The following is a 21,475-nucleotide window of genomic DNA, read 5'->3' as shown; positions in this document are numbered from 1 at the left end:
CAAGATCAAAGCTGCCAAGAGGTGCTAAAATCACTCCCCATTGCCCCCCCCCCCCTCGCAACCAGATTCTGTGAGTAGATCTTTGCAAGAAAAATTTCTTATATAAAATTTGAGAGACAGTCATGCAAAATGCAAAACTACAAGTAAATATTGTTTAATTAGATAAAACAATTGGATGCTTTAAACATGATACAGTTGGATGCTTTAAACATGATTTTCACCTGGTACAAAACAGTTGGATGCTTTAAACATGATATTCACCTGGTACAAAACATCTGTTCAATGCCCTCTTCCCTCCTTAGCTCCAGGTTATAGGGTTTTGTATTTTGCATGGGCATGTACCTCACCTGCGGAACCCAACCCATTCCCAGAGAAGTTTCAATTTCAGTGAGAACTGGTTAGGCCCGAAAACCCAAACCAGCACACAAGTACATGCCTGCAATTTACACAGAGTTTTGTTAACTCCTTGTGGGTTTTGTGCAGGTGCAGGGATCTAGCAATACAGTTCACAGATTCCTTCCCTCACTCATTAGTAGCAACACAGGAACTGACCATAAGAATGGCCATACTGGCTCAGACCAATGGTCCATCTAGCACAGTATCCTGTCTTCCAACAGAGGCCAATGTCAGGTGCTTCAGAAGGAATGAACAGAACTGGCAGTCACCAAGTGTTCCATCCTCTGTTGTCCACTCACAGCTTCTAGCATTCAGATGCTAGGGACTGCTGGAGCATCGGGTTGTATCCCTGACCATCTTTACTAAGAGCCATCAATGGACTTATCCTCCATGAACTCATCTAGTTCTTTTTGAACTCTATTACAGTTTTGACACTCACAGCAACCTATGAGTTCCATAGGTTGACTGCACAGTGGGTGAAGAAGTGCTTCCTTTTTTGACTCCTAATTTTATTGGGTTACTTATGTTCTTATGCTATATGAAGGTGTAAAAAAATACCTTAATCACTTTATCCACACCAGTTATGATTTTATAGCTCTCTGTCATACCTCCCCTCAGTTGTCTTTTTTTACAAGTTGAAAAATCCTAGTCTTTTTAATCTCTCCTCATATGGAATCTGTTCCATATCGTTAATCATTTTTGTTGCCTTCTCCTTACCTTTCTAGATTCTAATATAGAATCATAGAATCATAGAATAATAGTACTGAAAGGGACCTCGAGAGGTCATCGAGTCCAGCCCCCCACCCTCAAGGCAGGAGCAAGCTCCGTCTACACCATCCCTGACAGATGTCTATCTAACCTGTTCTTAAATATCTCCAGAGAGGGAGATTCCATCACCTCCCTTGGCAATTTATTCCAATATTTGACCACCCTGACAGTTAGGAATTTTTTCCTAATGTCCAATCTAAACCTCCCCTGCTGCACTTTTTTATGAGATGAGATTACCAGAATTGCACATAGTATTCAAGGTGTGGACATACCATGGATTTATACAGTGGCATTATGATATTTTCTGTCTTCTTATCTGTCTCTTTTCTAATGATTCAACACATTCCCTTAGCTTTTTTCCCTGAGATACCTCATTGACTAGATGTTTTCCGAGAACCAGACACAATGACTCCAAGATCTCTTTCTTCAGTGATAACAGGTAATTTAGATTCATCATTTGTATGTATAAGTGAGATGACTATATCCTCTGGATCACCCTTGTGTACGTTTGTTGACCCCTTCAAAGAATTCTAATAGATTGTTGAAGCATGAGGTCCCTTTAGAAAAGCCACATTGACTCTTCCACAACAAACTGTGTTATCTATGGCTACATCTACAATGCAGCCTTTTGCCAGCAGAGAATATACTAATGAAGCCCTCATTAGCATTTGTCACGCTGTCATTTGCATATTCTCTGCCGATGCTTTTTGTGCAAGAGGCTTTTGCGCAAAACCCTCTTTTGCCTCAAGATCCTCATGCCTCATACATCTAGTAGAGGTATAAGGATCTTGTGCAAAAGGGTGTAAGGATCTTGTGCAAAAACACTGCTTGTTTTGGGGCAAAAACCTCTTGCATAAAAAGCACATGTAAATGACAGCACAACAAATGTGAATGAGCGCTTCATTAGCATACTCTTTGCCAGCAAAAGGCTGCAGTGTAGACATAGCCATATGTGTTTGCTATTTCCAAACAGTTTGCCTGGTGCTGAAGTTAGGTGTTGGTGTCACATTAGCTATCCTCCTATTCTGAAGTTAAAGAAGTTACATTTAAATTTAGTTTACATACAACAGTTAATAGTTCTGCCATTTCATATCTGAGGTTCTTCAGAACACTTGCAATAAATGTGTGCTACGTGATGAATATAAATATTCTGGCATCAGGGTAACTGTCAGCAGAAAGGCCTCTTTTCTTAAGAAGGAATATGCTGCCTAATCGTGTGTGATGTTTAGAGATATACCTATCTTTCCCTAGTTGTGCTGAATTCTGTGTTTTCTCTGTTTGTTCTGTTACCCTTGGGTTGAAAATTCTCTTAAAGTCTTTGCTGAATAATTCATCATTATATTTTTAATGTAGTCAGTCACCTTTCCACTGCCACTGTCAAGTCATCTGACAGGTATCTATGGTCTTTGCAACAGCTTTCTTATCTTGAGAAGTAACTTTATATTTCTCTCCTTTGATCTTGCACGCACACACACATTTTAACTTTTTCCTAATTCTCCTTTTTTTCTTTATTTCTATTTTCTCATGACATTTTCCATGCTGGATTTCAAGATTTCATAAATTAGTTTAATCCTCCACTGTTGACCGAGTCTACTTAAACATGTCCATTATCTGTCTAGACACACTTTTATCCTTTTTTGCCTGGTGTTCTTGACCCTAGAGAAGCAGGCGGCATGAAACCTCATTCCATTCAGTGCAGAGGATCATGCTTAATACACACCATACTTGAGTCTACATAGCGCCTCCTGTCTTATATGCACTGTTCCATGAAACCATGTTTCATTCCTTGCTGAGTACTAAGGCAGGAGTTGGAGGATCTTGGTGTGAACAAACAAGTACAACAAATTAGTTTAGAAAGGCAAAGGCACAAAATAAGATCAAACTAGCTACAGGCATAAAGGGAAACAAGAAGATCTTTTATAAATACATTAAAAGCAAGAGGAAGACCAAGGACAGGGTAGGCCCACTGCTTAGTGAGGAGGGAGAAGCAGTAACAGGAAACTTGGAAATGGCAGAGATGCTCAATGACTTCTTTGTTTCGGTCTTCACCGAGAAGTCTGGAGGTGTGCCTAACGTAGTGAATACAAGCAGAGAGAGGGTAAGTTTTGAAGATAGGATACACAAAGAACAAGTTAAAAATCACTTAGGAAAGTTAGATGTCAGCAAGTCACCAGGTCCTGATGAAATGCATCCCAGGATACTCAAGGAGCTGATAGAGGAGGTATCTGAGACTTTAGCTATGATCTTTGAAAAATCATGGAAGACAGGAGAGATACCACAAGACTGGAAAAGGGCAAATATTGTGCCCATCTATAAAAAGGGGAATAAGAACAACCCAGGAAACTACAGACCGGTCAGTTTAACGTCTGTCCCTGGGAAGATAATGGAGCAGGTAATTAAGGAAATCATATGCAAACACTTGGAAGGTAATAAAGTGATAGGGAATAGCAAGCATGGGTTTGTGAAGAACAAGTCATGCCAAACTAATCTGATAGCTTTCTTTGATAGTATAACGAGCCTTGTGGATAAGGGAGAAGCGGTGGATGTCATATACCTAGACTTTAGTAAGGCATTTGATACAGTCTCGCATGATATTCTTATTGATAAACTAGGCAAATATAACTTGGATAGGGCCACGATAAGGTGGGTGCATAATTGGCTGGATAACCGTAGTCAGAGAGTTGTTGTTAACGATGCTAAATCCTGCTGGAAAGGGATAACAAGTGGAGTTATGCAAGGGTCTGTTTTGGGACCCGTACTGTTCAATATCTTCATCAATGATGTAGATATTGGGATAGAGAGTACGCTTATTAAGTTTGCAGATGATACCAAACTGGGTGGGGTTGCAACTTCTTTGGAGGATAGGGACATAATTCAAAATGACCTTAGCAAGTTAGAGAAATGGTCAGAGGTAAACAGGATGTGGTTTAATAAAGAGAAATGCAAAGTGCTCCACTTAGGAAGGAACAATAAGTTCCATACATACAAGATGGGAAGCGACTGTCTAGGAAGGAGCATGGCAGAAAGGGATCTAGGGGTCATAGTGGACCACAAGTTGAATATGAGTCAACAGTGTGATGCTGTTGCAAAAAAAGCAAAATGATTCTAGGTTGTATCAACAGGTGTGTTGTAAGCAAAACTCATGAAGTCATTCTGCCGCTCTACTCTGCACTAGTTAGGCCTCAGCTGGAGTACTGTGTCCAGTTCTGGGCGCCACATTTCAAGAAAGATGTGGAAAAATTGGAAAGGGTACAGAGAAGAGCGACAAGAATGATTAAAGGTTTAGAGAACATGACCTATGAAGCCAGGTTTCATGAACTGGGCTTGTTTAGTTTGGAAAAAAGAAGATTAAGGGGGGACATGATAGCGGTTTTCAAATATCTAAAAGGGTGTCACAAGGAGGAAGGAGAAAATTTGTTCCTCTTGGTTTCTGAGGACAGGACAAGGAGTAATGGGCTTAAAGTGCAGCAAGGGAGGTTTAGATTGAACATTAGGAAAAAATTCCTAACTGTCAGGGTGGTCAAATATTTAAATAAATTGCCAAGGGAGGTGGTGGAATCTCCCTCTCTGGAGATATTTAAGAACAGGTTAGATGGACATCTGTCAGGGATGGTGTAGACGGAGCTTGGTCCTGCCTTGTGGGCGGGGGGCTGAACTCGATGACCTCTCGAGGTCCCTTCCAGTCCTATGATTCTATGATTCTATTAAATGTTCCTCTTGGCGACACAGAAGATAGTAGTCTTTTCTATGCAGTGCTAGCAATGGATGACCTGCTGATTCTATCATCCTCCTTACTTAACAGCTAACAAGCTTCTGACTAATCATCAGTTGCTAACAACATTTGGACACTGTCAACCTGTTTTGGACAGCAACTGATGGCACAGAGGTGAGAAATAATATTCCACTATTAGCATGCTTCACTGTTGAGCTTCCTAAAACAAACATTTTTAGAATTGAGGGTAAAGGGGTTTCATGCATTTCAACTTAGAACTATGTAAATATTGTATGATATCTTGTATCTCATTGTTTGTGGTTTTCAGCAGTTATTTTGTTTCTTTGCTGAGATTTGTTACAGGGATAAAGAATTTATATGATTGACTATGATAATTTACTTGTACATTTAGTTATATTCATATTTAGACTTTGTAAGGTTACATTTGTTTTTGTCATCCTAATTGCCTGTAATTAATCAGAAAAATATCTCCATATGTTTGTGATTTTGTTTTGAATATATTTCTAATAACAACCCCAATTTTTCAGCAGGAGAAATTAAATATGTTCGTAAAATATAGGGATAGGGCTGGATTCAGGCTTAAGCAGATGCATCATTCAGAAGCTGTCTGCCATGGGTTCCTTAATCTTTAAAATTCAACTAATTGCAGATAATATTTTGACAAGGAAAAAGCATACACAGAGAAATAAAAGAAAAAAACCAAGAGTTGACAACCAGATACACTTGGGAATAAAAACTTAAGAAGGTAAGAATTATGCTATAGAATGGATACAAATGATAAACAAAACTTTGTTGCAGGATGTAGTAGCATTTCTTTGAACAAAATTGTGACATTTTGTTTATGTAGAAACTATGAGAACTTCACAGTTTGTTGTTATTTGGAGGAACCTGTATGCCATTCAACCATCATGGGAAGCGCTCAGCTATGTAAATTCAAAGCCCCCATTTCCACAATTGAGAACAAACCAGAGAGCAATAATTTGAACTCTGTAATTTGTGATACTAAATGCTGGGTTGAAACAACTGAGCAGGGGGAAATAAAATCACAAAACTAAGAGCAATTTTTTATAATTAACAGGAAGTCAAAAATGTTATGACCCCTGAAAGAAAGAAGAGTAGAACCACTAGAAAGCCAAGTTCAGTCATTTGTGTACATTTGTGTACTTTGCTTAACACTTGGGAAATAATGTGCTGACCAGATCATAGTCACAGAGAAACTACTTTTTTATGCTTTTGATTTAGATCCCAAAGAAAATCTTAGCTTATATTATGAAATGTATCACATCAGTGTATGTCTACACAACACACTAAACCAAGGCCCGCACTCAGATTTGATTGCAAGCCCCTTCTGTCCTATCAGTTTGACATGAATCAGCAAGCACTCATGATCTAAGTTCTAGGACCATGCTAGTGAGGTAGGACAAAGCCTGAGTCCCACAGTGACTTGGGCCGAAGACTCAGACCTGAATCAGAAGGACTGTATAGTGTAATATGGATGTATTAGAATAGCTATGGGACCTGTGTCCAGCAACTGTATGCCCAGGTTTACATTGCAGTGTGAGTTTGGAAATAATAAGTCCACTCGTCAGAGTTCCACAGACCTGGGTTTACAATGTAGTGAGGACATAACCCAAGGGGCCCAGTTATTCCACTATGCAAGAGACCTAGTTACACTGAAAAGGGAGGCACTATACATCTCATTAGCAGCTATCCATAACCAAGACAGGATTTTACAAGTAATCACATTAAAAATATCAAACAAAATGGGTCCAAGCTATTATTCTTTTCCAATGATAGTACAAATATATAATTAAACAAAAGAGAATTACATGCAGTAGAACCTTGATTTTGCAACCACCAATTTTATGAACAATGGATTTCCTGTAGTTTCACATTCTGATGCCTTGAGTGCACTGGATTGTATTCACTGTTTTGTAATGATTTGAAGGATTCAGTGCAATCTAGTGCAACTCCAGCATTATATTTATTGTAATTCTGAGATGTTCAGTCCTAAATCCCCAGTTAGTTTGCAAAATAAGGCTTTTACTTTGAAACAATATTTTCTATTGACTATGGAAACTCTTTTTATATCCCCTGCAAAACTGTGGGACATGGAATCAGCTTTAAACCTTTCTGGGAGAGCATATGTGTGGTAGGGAAATCATAGAAATCCAGGTTGAGTGTTCTCATCTGGATATCCATGATTAGGAGGACACTTTTAAGAAAATATAGCATAGACACTCTCGTTCGAATTTGTTAAATCAGGAGTTATTATGTTGAATTTAATTTAATTCAGAATAGTTTCCTAATGTAAATATGGTCTGTGTCTCAATTCCTCATCTGTACAGAAAAATGACTGCAATTGGGCATAACATCTCACAAATATTGATAAGTTTCAAGCTTTCAGCAGAGACCTCATATGCTATCCTTTCTGGATAAATATCATAACACTGGTTTATTATTTACTGAGTTTGTCAGGGCTGAGATAGCTGTTGCTTATAATGAACAGTGAACTCTTTGCCAGTTGGCACAAATGGGCCTGTGTCATAGGACAGACTCCAATACAGGCAGTCCTCCGGTTACATGGATCCGACTTACATCGGATCCCTACTTACAAACGGGGTGAGGCAACCCCGCACTAGCTGCTTCCCCCAGCAGATCAGGGAGATGCGAAGCTATCGCCTCCTCCCCCCCCCCCCAGCAGACCAGGGAGACGCAGAGCGGCTTTTCTCAGCAGACACCTCAGCTTGAGAATAAAGGACTGAGGGAAGTGAGGTGTGGGAGAATAAAACTGAGCTCTGGAGAAATGTTTGGCTAGAGTTTCCCCTAAAATATGTACCAGTTCCGACTTACATACAAATTCAACTTAAGAACAAACCTACAGTCCCTATCTTGTACATAACCCGGGGACTGCCTGTACTACGGTGTTCGAATAAGAAGGACGGAGACAGATAGGGCTGGCTGGTCATAGGTGAAGATGACAGCAGAGAGAGACAGTTTATGTCCCAAACTCACAAATAATTTGGAATTTCCTTCCCCTTCTCCCCCTTCTGGATTTGCTGATGATGTATTTTTTAAAAAGCTGCTCTGTTTACACAGTTATATAGGATGACTATTTCCTTACCCTCCCATGAACTTTGAAGCCATACTTGTATTGTTTTTTTTATGAATCTTGAGAGTCGTATTAGACCCAGTATTGCAGAAAAAGCACAGACATGTCTAAAGATGCCCTATGAACTTGATACTGACCAGTCCAAAACTGGAGGCTCATGTTCATCATTACTCAAATCTCTGGCCACCTGCTCTCTGTGGCTTTATGATATTTATATTCTGTACATGGTCTAAATCACAAGGCCAGCTTTGTATGTCAGATAATCCCACTCCCTGAAATGGCTTTGTTCATATTTTGAAATGCCTGTATATAAAAATAAATAAAACCTAATCAGAAAAGCCTTTTCCTTTCTGTTAACCTTCTAAAATTGGTTCACCTTTGTTATGTTGTTTTATATGCTTTAAAATAAGCTGCATCCAGAAATCACACACTACATTGGTCAGAAATATTTAGATTCCCATTTATAAGATCAATTGATGCTTGACTCAAATGGACCCCAGTTGTTGCCATAATAGCATTTGAATGACGTAGGTATGAAAGAAATGATTATTCTTTTCATAATGTTTCTAACTCTCAATGAATGAGGCAAAACTAAAAGTGCCTGTTAGTACCAGGGATATTTCACTTTTGTACTGGTGAAAAATGAAGCAGTGTCTTTAAAATGCTTAACAACTGGTGATTAGAGGCTTCAACTAGGAAGATTTTGAACACTTGCAGCCATCCCAGGATCAAGCCCCGAGACTGCTAAGAAGCTATGAAGTTTTGAGCAGCTAGTCACAATAAAAATTAGATGCATCTGCATCTGACAAAGTGGGTTCTAGCCCACGGAAGCTTATGCCCAAATAAATGTGTTAGTCTTTAGTGTGCCACAGGACTCCTTATTGTTTTTGATGAAACAGACTAACATGGCTGCCCCTCTGAAATTAGTCTTAATAGTGTCTATGGTCAAATATATACCAACCCATTAGTATTACAAACACGTCCTCTTCTCCCCACTTCTTTTGTATTTCCTCAGTTATTTTCCTGTTCCTGTGACTTTAATAGCCTAATTCACTAGTAATAACACGGACAACATCAACTCCATATCTTTTGAAGGCAATAATAAATAAACACAAAATGCCTTCACTTCTAGCGAGTACCTGTGATGCTGGATGTAAAAGATAGCTGTTTCCATTAAATTCATGACAAATATTTCCTCTAGCTAGCCTGTAAAATAATTGCTTTAGTGTTTATTTTAACCACATTGCATCCAATCTGTATTTTCCCCCAGAAAAAAAAGTGACTTTACACGATGTTGGTTCGAAAATCTGAGTCCAATTCTGAAAAATGCTGAGTATTCTCAATGCCCACTCAACTTCAGAAGGAGTCAGAAATGCTCAGCATCCTGCAGAACTGGATTCTGGCTTTGCATCCCAAACACTTCTCCATATAACTCACTTGGAAAGTGCATGTGCAGATCACTTAATGCCAACATTTCTGTTCAAATTTCATTGCACAGTTTTGCTGTTTAAATCCTAATAGTTATAACTGGAAAGTGTTTCTAGACCTACTTTCTTGGGATTTGAATGTTAAATGCCACATGCACATTTCTTAAAAGCTTTTTTCCCCTTAGTAATTATCAAAAAATCCTCTTAATAGATCAAACTTACAGCTATCTCAAAAATAATCCACTGAAACCAATAGAAGAGACAGCAATAAGTAGCAATCAGATGTGCATGCAAGCAGAAAGGGCTATGGTATTTGTCACAATAAGTGCATGGAATGCAGAATTTTATTTGCACTTTCTTCCTTTATGTCCCTTCAGAAATAATGTAATTATCACCAAGGAATTTTCTTGGCTTCCTTGACCATGGGATGCTGTTCCAAGAAGAATGACTGCTAAGCAGGGATGAGGTTCACATTTCAAGGACGGAGAAGAGATTATTTGGACACAGACTGGCTAATATAGTGAAAAGGGCTTTAAACTAGGTTCAACAGGAACAGGTGACAAAAGCCCACAGAAAACATGGAGACCTGAGAGATGGGTCAGAAATGGGAGAGATCATGGTCTATAATAGCAGAGATAAAGGAGGGACAAGGCAGAATTGGGGGGCAAAATCATATTAGTATCTTAGATGCCTGTATACAAATGCAGGGATTATGGTAAATAATCAGGAAGAACTTGAAGTGCTAATAAATAAACACAATTATGACATAGTTGGCATCACAGAGACTTGGTAGAATAATATATACAACTGGGACATTGGTGTAGAAGGGTACAACTTGCTCAGGAAAGATAGGCAGGGAAAAAGGGAGGAGGTGTTGCCTTATATATTAAAAATGTATACATTTGGACTAAGGTAGAGATGGATATAGGAGACAGACTTGTCGAGAGTCTCTAGGTTAGATTAAAAGGGCTAATATAGTGAATTATATATCATGCTAAAGGTCTATTACAGACCACCTACCCAGGCAGAAGAGGTGGATGAGGCTTTCAAATAACCAGACATATGTTGGGAAACTAACACAGCCGGGCACAGATTATCCAATAAGTTCTTGGACTGCACTGGAGACAATTATTCCTCTTCACAAGCAGGAGTTATGATTTTGAAATAACAAGCTCATTATTTTGAAATAACAGTGTGGACACTCGCCTTGTCATTTCAAAATAAGGGGCATTGTTTCGAAATAACTCCCCAGTGTAGACATGCCCATAGAGAGGTACAGGAAAAGACTTCTTGTGCCCTGTCCCCCTTGCACATTCAAACAGAGTGGACTACAGTTTAATATATAATGTGTTCCTACAGGAAAGGGAAATTTTTGCATATTCAAGGTCCACTTCAATACAGGCAGTCCCCGGGTTACATGGATCCAACTTACATCGGATCCCTACTTACAAACGGGGTGAGGCAACCCCACACTAGCTGCTTCCCCCCAGCAGACCAGGGAGATGCAAAGCTAGTGTCCCCCCACCCCCTCCCCGAGCAGACCAGGAAGACGCGGAGCGGCTTTTCTCAGCAGACACCTCAGCTTGAGAATAAAGGACTGAGGGAAGTGAGGTGTGGGAGAATAAAACTGAGCTCTGGAGATATGTTTGGCTAGAGTTTCCCCTACAATATGTACCAGTTCCGACTTAGGGTATGTCTACACTACCCCGCTCATTTCACGAGGAGTAACGGTACTTCGAACTAGGAAGCCTAGTTCGAACTACCTAGTTCGTGCCCCGTGTAGCTGCGCTGCACGGGGTTCGAACCAGCGGGGTTTTAAAAATGGCGGCTCCCCGCTTATGCAAATGAAGCCCAGGAAATTCAAATCCTGGGCTTCATTTGCAAGTGCGGTATGCCTACATTACCCTCCTAGTTCGAACTAGGAGGGTAGTGTAGACATACCCTTACATACAAATTCAACTTAAGAACAAACCTACAGTCCCTATCTTGTACATAACCCAGGGACTGCCTGTAGTTAACAAATTTGAGTATTTTCATTTACAACAGCAGCAGAGACAAACTTGCAGGCTCAGTGTTTGATTACAGGTGTTAATGTGATCAGACTGCTGTGTCAGCGAGCCCAGCTCATCATCAACACCAACAATGGTAGGTGAGAATCAAATGCCTTCAGAATAGCCCTGTGAAGGAGTCTGAATCCCAGCAATGTTTAGATCTGTTTAGAAAAAGCTTTCAACAGAGAAATACTGTTGACAGCGGTACAGTTATTAGAGCAGGAAAAAAACCTGAGAATTTGTTCTCTGCCCTGCAACACAGAATGTGGGTCAACTTGAAGGCAAATTTGATGGCTTTGAATGTGAGTACAGAGCAGATTTACCAGAATGGTGTCATATGAGGGCCCTGAGCAGATGGATGACAGCAGGTGTTGGAGAGTGTTGTTAATTTAATGCCAAGAGAAAATGTTCTTCTACAATTTAAAAATAAGTTATCAGAAAAAGCACTTGTAAAGCTGTACATTCGAGGCTTTCCAGAAGGCCTATATAATGGAAATATTGTATTTGTTGCAGGGTGGTCAGTTAATCGCAGCCAACTCATGCTATTACCAAAACAAATTAACATAATAAAAATTAATCATGATTGATCATAGTTTTAATCGCACTGTTAAATAATACCCATTTAAATTTAGTATAAATATTTTGGATGTCGTGTTTTTCACCTCACCTCATACAAGTACTGTAATGCAATCTCTTTATTGTGAAAGTGCAACTTACACATGTAGAATGTTTTTGTACATAACTGCACTCAAAACCAAAACAATGTAAAATGTTAGAGCCTACAGGTCCACTCACTAACCAACTGTTAGGACAAACAAGTTTGTCTACATTTACAGTAGATAATGCTGTCTGCTTATTTACAATGTTATCTGAAAATAAGAGCAAGTAATACTGATGATGCTTGTTAAAAAATGTGTTAATTAAATCTGTGACTGAACTCCTTGTGGGAGAACTGTATGTCTCCTGCCCTATTATTTTACCCACATTCTGCCATATATTTTGTGTTATGGTGGTCTCGGATGATGACCCAGCATATGTTGTTGATTTCAGAACATTTTGATTGCAGATTTCACAAAAGTCAGAGAAGGTATCATCAATATTTGATTTCTAATTATAGATATAGCACTCAACCCATGATTTAAGAATCTCAAGTGCCTTCCAAAATGTGAGAGGGATGACGTGTGGAACATGCCAGCAGATATCTTAAAAGAGCAAAACTCCAATTTGGAAACTACAGAACCTGAACCACCAAAAAAGAAAATCAACCTTCTGGTTGTGGCATCTGACTCATATGATGAAAATGAACATGCATCAGTCCACACTGCTTTGGACTGTTATTGGGCAGAACCCATCATCAGAACAGACGCATATCCTCTGGAATGATGGTGGAAGCATGAGGGGACATAAAGATATTTAGCCATCTGGCATGTAAATATCTTGAAACAATACTTGTATGCTGTGTTATAAGGCATTGCGAAAATAAGTGGGGCACATGGTCTCCTGTAAATGTAAGTTGCACTTTTGCAATAAAGAAATTGCACTACAATATGTGTATGAGGAGAATTAAAAAATACTGTTTGTTAATTTTTACTTTCTTTAACAATTTACAGTGCAAATATTTGTTATTAAAATAATAATATAAATTGAGCACTGTACACTTTGTCGTCCGTATTGTAATCGAAAGCTAGATATTTGAAAATGTAGAAAACATCAAAAAATATGTAAATTCTATTCTATTATTGCTTAACAGTAAGATTAAAACTGAGATTAACTGTGTTTTTTAAAATCTCTCAATTAGTTGGATTTTAAAATTATGTGACAGCCCTAGTTTTTTCATATAATTTTAATTTGATAATGAACTCAGACATTAATCTTGAAAACATTTAATAATGTGCCCTTTGCTCACATGAGTAACTCCATGGAGGTTAAAGGAAATACTGAATAAATAAAATTAATATGTTCCTAGGTATCTGTAGGATTGGAATCTTAAAGACTCAGGCTATGTCTATACAGAGGAGCTATTTTGGGATACCTTCGCATCTTAAGGGCAAGCCCATTATATCGAAATATGATGGCTCGCTATTCCGACTTTCCTGTGAACCTTATTGCACGAGGGATAAAGGACATTTTGGAATAGCACCTTATTTTGAAATAATATTGAAATAAGCTACACAATTTACACAGTGGAAATTGCATAGCTTATTTCGAGATAAGGGTGCTGTGTAGACGCATCTTCTCTGACCTATAGAAATTAAGATTTCAAACCTGCCTCCAGACAAATGAGTTCCCTAAATGATTGCACACTTCAATATCCTGACAGATCTGGAACGTATATGAACATTTTTTTCTGGCACACTCTTAAGAATGGTGTTGACATTAGGACACAGGAAAATAGAACACCATAGCAAATAAGGAACCTGATCTGTGATGTAGAGGCCAGGTGTCATTTGATTGTTCACATTGGCACACAGGTTAGCACTGAAATGATGTAGACTTGTAGTGGTGACCATTAAACTGCTTCTCAGTGCTAAATAACTCAAATACATCCCCTCTTAGTTCTCTTTCCCTGTGAAGACAAAGTGTTATTCAGAACAACTCTCATTAATAGGTCTGACATTCTGATCCACTGCAGTGCTTTAAATATTGTCACTTTGTGAGCATATTGCAAACACAGAATTGGAGTACAATCATAAGTCATCTTTTGAAAACTAAAATATTATTTTTCTTAATTTATACAGTTTAAGGCTAGGATAAATACACAGCTAAACTTGGGTACAATTACATAATTGCTTTGTTGCTGTTTTTTGATAAACTAAGAAACTAGGTTATTTGTGTGAGTCATTATGCATTTGATGATTTCAGAAATACTGACAGCCTAACTTCTACGTGTGTCTGTAATCAAATCAGGTTCTGCAAACAGCTTGCCTTTCCTCACATCCCAATCAAAAACTATTAAAAGCACTCAAGATGACAATAGCAATTTGAGCATATTCTCATTTTTACTGATCAGGAAAAAAAGAATTAATTGAATACACTAAAATAAGGGTCAACTACAGTAACTTCTTGAAATCAGGTTTCTAACCATTTGGGCAGGCACCCTGCTAGTTCCTAATGACCACATAACTTGCTTTCCCATCTCCTCACATGTGTATATAGATACAGTAAGTACAAGGCCAAGAGTGAGCAATGTCATTTGTACCATTTGGAGCTCGCAAATTATTAGATACCGCAATTTAATTAATGATACCATAAGAGAATAAGAACGGCCATACTGGGCAAAGAGATGGTCCATCGAGCCCAACTAGCCTTGTCTTCTGATACTTCAGAGGGAATAAACAGAATAGAAAAATTTACCATGTGATCCATGTCCCAACTTCTAGAAGTCAGAGGTTTAGGGTCACTCTCAGCATTCAGTAGAATCCCTAATCATCTTAGCAAATATCCCCCAATGTATCTATCCTCCATGTATGTATCTAACTTATCTCCTAACAACAAGTTCAAACAACTATAAGTTGTTTGAAGAATCACTCTCTTATCTTCTGAAGAAGGGTTGTGCCCACAAAAGCTCCCATCTACACTTTTGTTAGTCTTTAAGGTGCTGCAGAACTATTTGTTGTTTTTTTTATGTTTTTTCAGTTACAAACACAGCTACCCCTCTGAGACTTCCTTATGTTTGTTTTAAACTGCTGCCTATTAATTTAATTGGGAGGCCCCTTGTTCTTAAGTTATGTGACAGGATGATGAACACTTATTCACTTTCTCCACACCATTTATGATTGTATAGATTTCTATCATAACCCCACCCTCCAAGTGTACAAATCCCAGTCTTTTAATCTCTCCTTGTAGGAAAGCTGTTACATCCCCCAATCATTTTTGTTGCCCTTTTCTGTACCTTTTTCAATTTTAATACAGGTTGAGCCTCTGTGATCTGGGTCCAGCAACATCCATGGTCTGACAGGGCCATGGATGTTGCTGGACTAGAGAGCCCCAGTGGCAGATGAGAACCAGATGGTGGGGCCAGTGGGGCAAAGAGCCTGTGCGGCATCAGAGCCTGCAGTCAGTGGGGCTGGGAAGCTGGTGGGGCCACCAGAGCCTGGGGGGGGGGGCACAGAGTCTGCAGCCAGTAGGGCTAGAAAGTTGGTGGGGCAGTGAGTGCTGGAAGAGCTGCTGGAACTCCTGTGGCTGGCAAGAGCTGGAGCTCGTGGGGCCACAGCTGCTGGAACTCATAGGGCCAGTGTTGCTAGAGTCTGAGAGGCCGTGGAGCCCACAGGGCTGCCACAGCCACAGGGCTGGGGGCAATGGGGCCACGTGGTTGGGGAGAGGAGCCTATTGTGGAGGCTGGTACCCCCTCTCTCAGACCTCTCCTGGTCCAGCAAACTCCCTTGTCCGGGACCAGTCATGTCCTGAGGATGTAGGTATATCTTTGTTGAGATGGGGTGACCAGAACTGCATGCAGTACTGAAGATATTGGTGTACAATGAATTTATGTAGGGGCATTCTATTTACTATCTTATTATCTATGACTTTCTTAATGATTCCTAACATTTAGTTAGCTATTTTGACTGCCTCTCCACATTAAGCATATATTTTCAGAGACCATGCATAATCATCCCAAAATCTTTCTTGAGTGGTAACATTTAATTTACATACATTATTTGTATGGATAGTTGAGATTTTTTTTAATGTTCATTATTTTGCCCTTATCAACAATGAATTTTTTCTGCCATTTTGTTGCCCACTCACCCAGTTTTGTAACATTCCCTTCATCATCATTCACTGTCTTCTTTGGATTTAACTTTGTTGCAGACCTTGCCACTTCCTTATTAACTTCTTTTTCCAGATCACTTATAAATATGTTGAATAGGACTTGTCCCACTACAGATCCATTCTGAAAACTAACCATTTATTCCTAGCCTTTGTTTTCTATCTGTTAACCAGTTACTGATCCATGAAAGGGCCTTCCCTCTTACTTCTTAAGTGCTTACTTTGCTTAAGAACAATTGGTGAGAGACCTTGTCAGAAGCTTTCTGAAAATCCACGAGCACAATATCTACTAGATCACTCTCACCCACGTTTGTTGACACCCTCAGAGAATTCTAATTGATAGATTAGGCATGATTTCCCTTTACTAAAGTCATATTGGTTCTTCCCCAGCATATTCATCTATGTGTCGCATAATTCTATGCTTTATTATAGTTTTGACCACTTTGCCTGGTAGTGAAGTTAGACTTACCAGCTTGTAGTTGCCTGGATTGCCACTGAATCCTTTTTGGAAAATTGGCATTACGTTAACTATCTTTCAGTCATCTGGTCCAGAGGCTGATTTAAGTAGGACATTACATATCACAGTTAGTAGTTCTGCAATTTCATATCTGAGTTACTTCAGAACTCTTGGATGAATACCATCTGGTCCTGGTACTTTACTACTGTTTAATTTATCAATTTGTTCCAAAACTTCCTCAACTGACACCTCAGTCTGGCACAGTTCCTCAGATTTGTCACGTTAAAAAAATGGTGCAAGTGTGGGAATTTTCCTCACATCATCTACAATGAAAACTAATGGAAAGAATTCAATATCTTTGGCTTCCTTGAATGCTCCTTTACCACCTCAATCACCTAGGGTGCATCCGCACTGTACCAGTAGCTCAAAATAAGCTACACAATTTGAGAATATGAAAATTGCATAGCTTATTTCGAGTCAATTTTTAAATAGCTTATTTCAAAATTTGGTGCTGTCTACACAGTGCTTATTTCAAAATAAATCACTATTCTGAAACATCCTTTACGCCTCTTGGAATGAGGTTTGCGGGGATGTCAGACTAGCAAGCCTGCTATATTTCAAAATAACAGGTGTGCTCAAAAGACGCAGAATAGCTATTTTGGGATACCTCTGGTAACTCGAAATAACGCTACAGTGTCAATGTAGCCCTAGAGGCCTCACTGATTGTTTGGCAGGCTTCTGATGTTCTTAAAAACTTTGCTGTTAGCTTTTCTGTCTTCAAATTCTTTTGGCATGCCTAATTATACTTTTACACTTGACTTGCCAGAGTTTATGCTCCTTTCTATGTTCCTCACTAGGATTTGACTTCTAATTTATAAAGGATTCCTTTTTTTGCGTCTGAACAACCTCTTTTAATCATTGTTTAGTCACGGTAGCATTTTTGTCCTTCTTACTATTTTGATTTTTTTTCCATTTGGGATACGCTTAGTTTGAGCTTCTACTATGGTGTTTTTAAATAGTTTCTATGCAGCTTGCAGGTATTTCATGCCTGTGACCATTACTTTTAATTTTTCTTTAGCTGACTTCCTCATTTTTGTATAGTCCCCCTTTATAAATTTAAATGCTAGTTTTCTTTGCTATTTTCCCCTCATAAGAATATTAATTTAATTACATTATTGTTACTATTACTGAGATATATTGGACCAGATCCTGTACTATATTTACTACAGCATTTTTCAACCCGCAGCCTGTATGCAACCCAATTAGCATACAGCAGCAACCCAGCTGTGTGCTAAAATTAAAAAATTTTCTGCTCTGGTCCAGAAGAGGGCATGTCTGACTGAGGGGGAGACAGCATCTTCTAGCCTGCACCAAGGTTGTTAAATATTAGGTAATTAACTAATTGAATATTTGATGCATTTTTGCATCAACTATTTGATCAGTCAATAGGACGCCTCTGCCTTTGAAGTGTAGCCCTAGGGCTGTTGTTACACTTCAAAGGCAAAAGCGTGGAAGTCTGCGGTCAGCTGGGGACTCTGCGAGGTGCCTGATGCTGGGCTCTCCACAGCATTCAAAGCGGCAGCACCGCACGGAGCAGCTGACCCGAGGCGCCATGCGGCGCAGCCACTTTGAAGTACTCCCTTTTTTCCCCCACCCTTGCTGCCTCTATAGATGCAGCAAGAGAGGGGAAGCGACTAGTCAACAATCCTGTCGACTATCCGATAAGCTTTTGTTTATTGGATAGTCGATTAGTCCTGCACCAGTGCGCTTGCCAGCAGGGGGCTGATGGGTGCCATCGCAGGGAGAAGGGGGAGGGGAGAGTGGGTTTATGGACAGGTTTTGGGGAGATGAGGTCTCTGGGCATTGAAGGGCTTGTGGTGCCCGAAGTTTTAGATGTTGCTGCACTCTGCTCTTGGCTCTTCTTGGGTCCAGGATGGCAGCCTGCACAAAGCTTTCCACTCCTGTCCCAGTGGACAGACCAGTTTAATCAGACCAGTTCCCCATCCATACACCACAGCATTTCCCATGAATAAAACCTTCCCCAAGGGATGTCTCTGTTCAGATCACATAATCCTCTGCACCTATCGGCTTTCCCCAGCCCTTGCTTTAAAAACGTGTACTGTATTTCTTTTGGTTTCTGTAAGTCTAAATACCTGACTGCAGACTGGTCTGTATTCACCAATATTATTTCACCATTCATTTTTGCAGGATTTGTATATAACATATTCTTCTAGTTTAACATTCTTTGATAACAAGATTTTACATTCATTAACTAGTTTGTCACTTCTTTGTGTAACTAAATTGATGCAAACAACAAAGGCAGCCAAGAATAATCAATAAACAGTCAAATAAATGGCTCAAGTTGTTTATTGCTGTGATTGTTAGAAAAGCATTATTATAGGCCAAAAAAAAAAAGTTAATAGAATGCCTAGGTATTCTGGGTGGATTGCTCATTATGCTGATGCTTGGGAGACGTAGGTTTAAAGCTCGCATCAATCATAGTTTGAATATTTAAAAAGTAGGCAGTATAGCATGTGTGCGCAAAGTGTATTCACTGAGCTCAAAAGTCATAAAATAACTAATTTAACTTAAATACTTTCAAAAGCATCAGTGTCAGCTGCTATAAAACCTATCCAACGTTGACTATAAATTATGCGTTAATGATTTGCCCCCACACATTAATTGAAGTCAACAGTGATGCTCCCAGAGCACAAAAGCTCAGTCCTATTTTCACTGTAGACAATTGGAGTTTAGCATTTTAAAACACCATTTGTTAAATTTGAGCTTGTCTGGAGTTTTTTAAAAAGCAGTTTTTTGAAACTATGTCATATGTTCGAATGGAACTTAAAAGTGACTCCAGGATATAACTAATGCAGCACTAGAAGCAGTTGAGGACTATGTCTCAAGATCCCAATCTAATTGGAATAATATTTAACAGTGGATGACCGTCCCAGTGCAGAATGTTCCACGCGTGCTAGTAACATGTATAATTATTACCAAAAGCACCAATTTGCATCTTTTTTATTTTAGAATCCCCCAAAAGTCCCTCTGGAAGAAAGATGCAATTCTCTGCCCAATAAGCAAACTGCACCATAAACCAAATTTCAAATACTTTACAGAAACAATGTGGAACTGGTCTGATTAAATAAAGAGAAAGAGGGTCCTTTCTCCCACTCTCACTGTATGCCAGAATTCATTCCAAAACAAATGTTTATGACTGAGTTATAAAGAAAAAAGGCACTAGCAGGCCCTGCATAATAGTCCTAGCATCCTATATTTTCATTGAAATACTATGGTGTGTTGTGACCTAAGCCAATGTCAGCAAGAGTATTTAAAGCAAAGGCCGATAATGTGCTTTAAATCCCAAAGGATCCATTTTACAAACTCCACACATCATCTTGCAAACCCCTATGCGTATAGAGTTTCCACTGAAGCGAAGAGTTCCATGCAGAAAGCTAGAATGACCAGGCTCCAATGAAGACACACCAATGCTACAGCTGACCTTGCTGCAAAATTTCCTGAGGAAGTGGAATTCTGTCTCTAGAATTATCAAGTTGTTTTTGAGAGGACTGGAAGCACACACAACATTTTCTTTGCTTTATAAAAAGGAGATGAGGAGATTAAAACTGGTGTTATATTGTGAAGCAATCAATTTCTCCATGGTTGAAATTCCTGGGATGGAACACATGGTAAATATTACAGAATGTGACATGAAATGAAGAGTACAATAGCCAACTGAAACTACAGGAAGAATTTAGATAGGCAGACTATAACAACCCAAAGTGAAGTTTGATGAGAAATAGAACCCTGGATCTAAATCTGAAGATGTCATATAGTGCCTCAGCAACAAGTTCCAAGGAAAAGCCAAGATCTGTGGAAGTCTCCATTCAAGTATTGATCAGGTTTAACCCTGCATGGCGTGGAACATCTGACCTGTTAATCTAATAGTAGTCACAAAAGGGCACTCAAAAGAGGCACAAAGTTGCCCTACGATTTAGCCTGTAGAAAGCACCTCTTTCCGAATGTGATTGCTCTTAAACTTGAGTACTACTTTTTTTTTTCTTTTTTTAGAGCTGGATCTTAGTAACTTATCCATGTGACATGTCTATTAGTCATTTATTAACAGGCCACACAATTTTATATATGTATTTTGTTTTAAAATGTCTGCTTTTAATTTGTCAGTTTAAAAAGAGTCTGAAGAATTCTGAAAACGTACAGGGAAAAAACAACTTGATTGCTTAATTAGCTTGGCAGTGTGATTTTAATATTATTTAAACATACTTCCCATAATAGGCTTTTTAAAAGTGTCATAACAGTTTGAGAGTTGTCACATTAGTCTGTTATAGCTCCAAATGTGTACATTCTTCTCAGTTTAAGGCAATGAATCCCATATATACTAATGTGACTGCTTAAAAGGAGCTGTTTCATTTTATGTCAATCCAGCTGCTATGCAAATACATAAAATCTACATAATAAAAATCTTTATGTTAATTTAGGTTAAGATAATTGACTGCCTGGCAGTAACTGATTTTCAAATTTCAGCATTTTAGCCAATTAAAACATTTTCTTGTCAACACAGCCAAACTGATTTGACTACTATATTTATTACACACGAGGAGTTTTTATTTTTTAACTCATCTTTCTAAGTTAAGTGTATTCTCTTACACTCACCTGATTATAAAACATACAAAATTTGTGGTAAAATATTCAAGTGTGGAAAAATATTCAAATGTTCCTTTATTACTTAAATTTTAATTGAATTCTTTG

General features: G+C 38.9%; 1 long non-coding RNA gene across 2 annotated transcripts in view; it reads left to right on the top strand.

Annotated features, from left to right (window-relative positions):
• Window positions 1-13,265, top strand: part of LOC142829957 (uncharacterized) — a 104,646-nt gene extending 91,381 nt beyond the window's left edge. Inside the window, exons 2-4 of one of the 2 annotated variants that reach the window (XR_012904928.2) lie at window positions 4,967-5,050; window positions 5,547-5,642; window positions 12,605-13,265. This is a non-coding gene — a long non-coding RNA (uncharacterized LOC142829957). Of the gene's footprint in view, window positions 1-4,966; window positions 5,051-5,546; window positions 5,643-9,813 lie in introns of both variants that reach the window. The other variant, XR_012904935.2, reaches the window with a different exon arrangement.
• The last annotated feature ends 8,210 nt before the right edge of the window (window positions 13,266-21,475 follow it).

Source organism: Pelodiscus sinensis, chromosome 1 (genome assembly GCF_052426305.1).
Source record: "Pelodiscus sinensis isolate ZL-2025 chromosome 1, ASM5242630v1, whole genome shotgun sequence".
In the NCBI taxonomy this organism is placed as follows: Eukaryota; Metazoa; Chordata; order Testudines; family Trionychidae; genus Pelodiscus; species Pelodiscus sinensis.
This window is presented reverse-complemented; position numbering and strand designations above follow the sequence as displayed.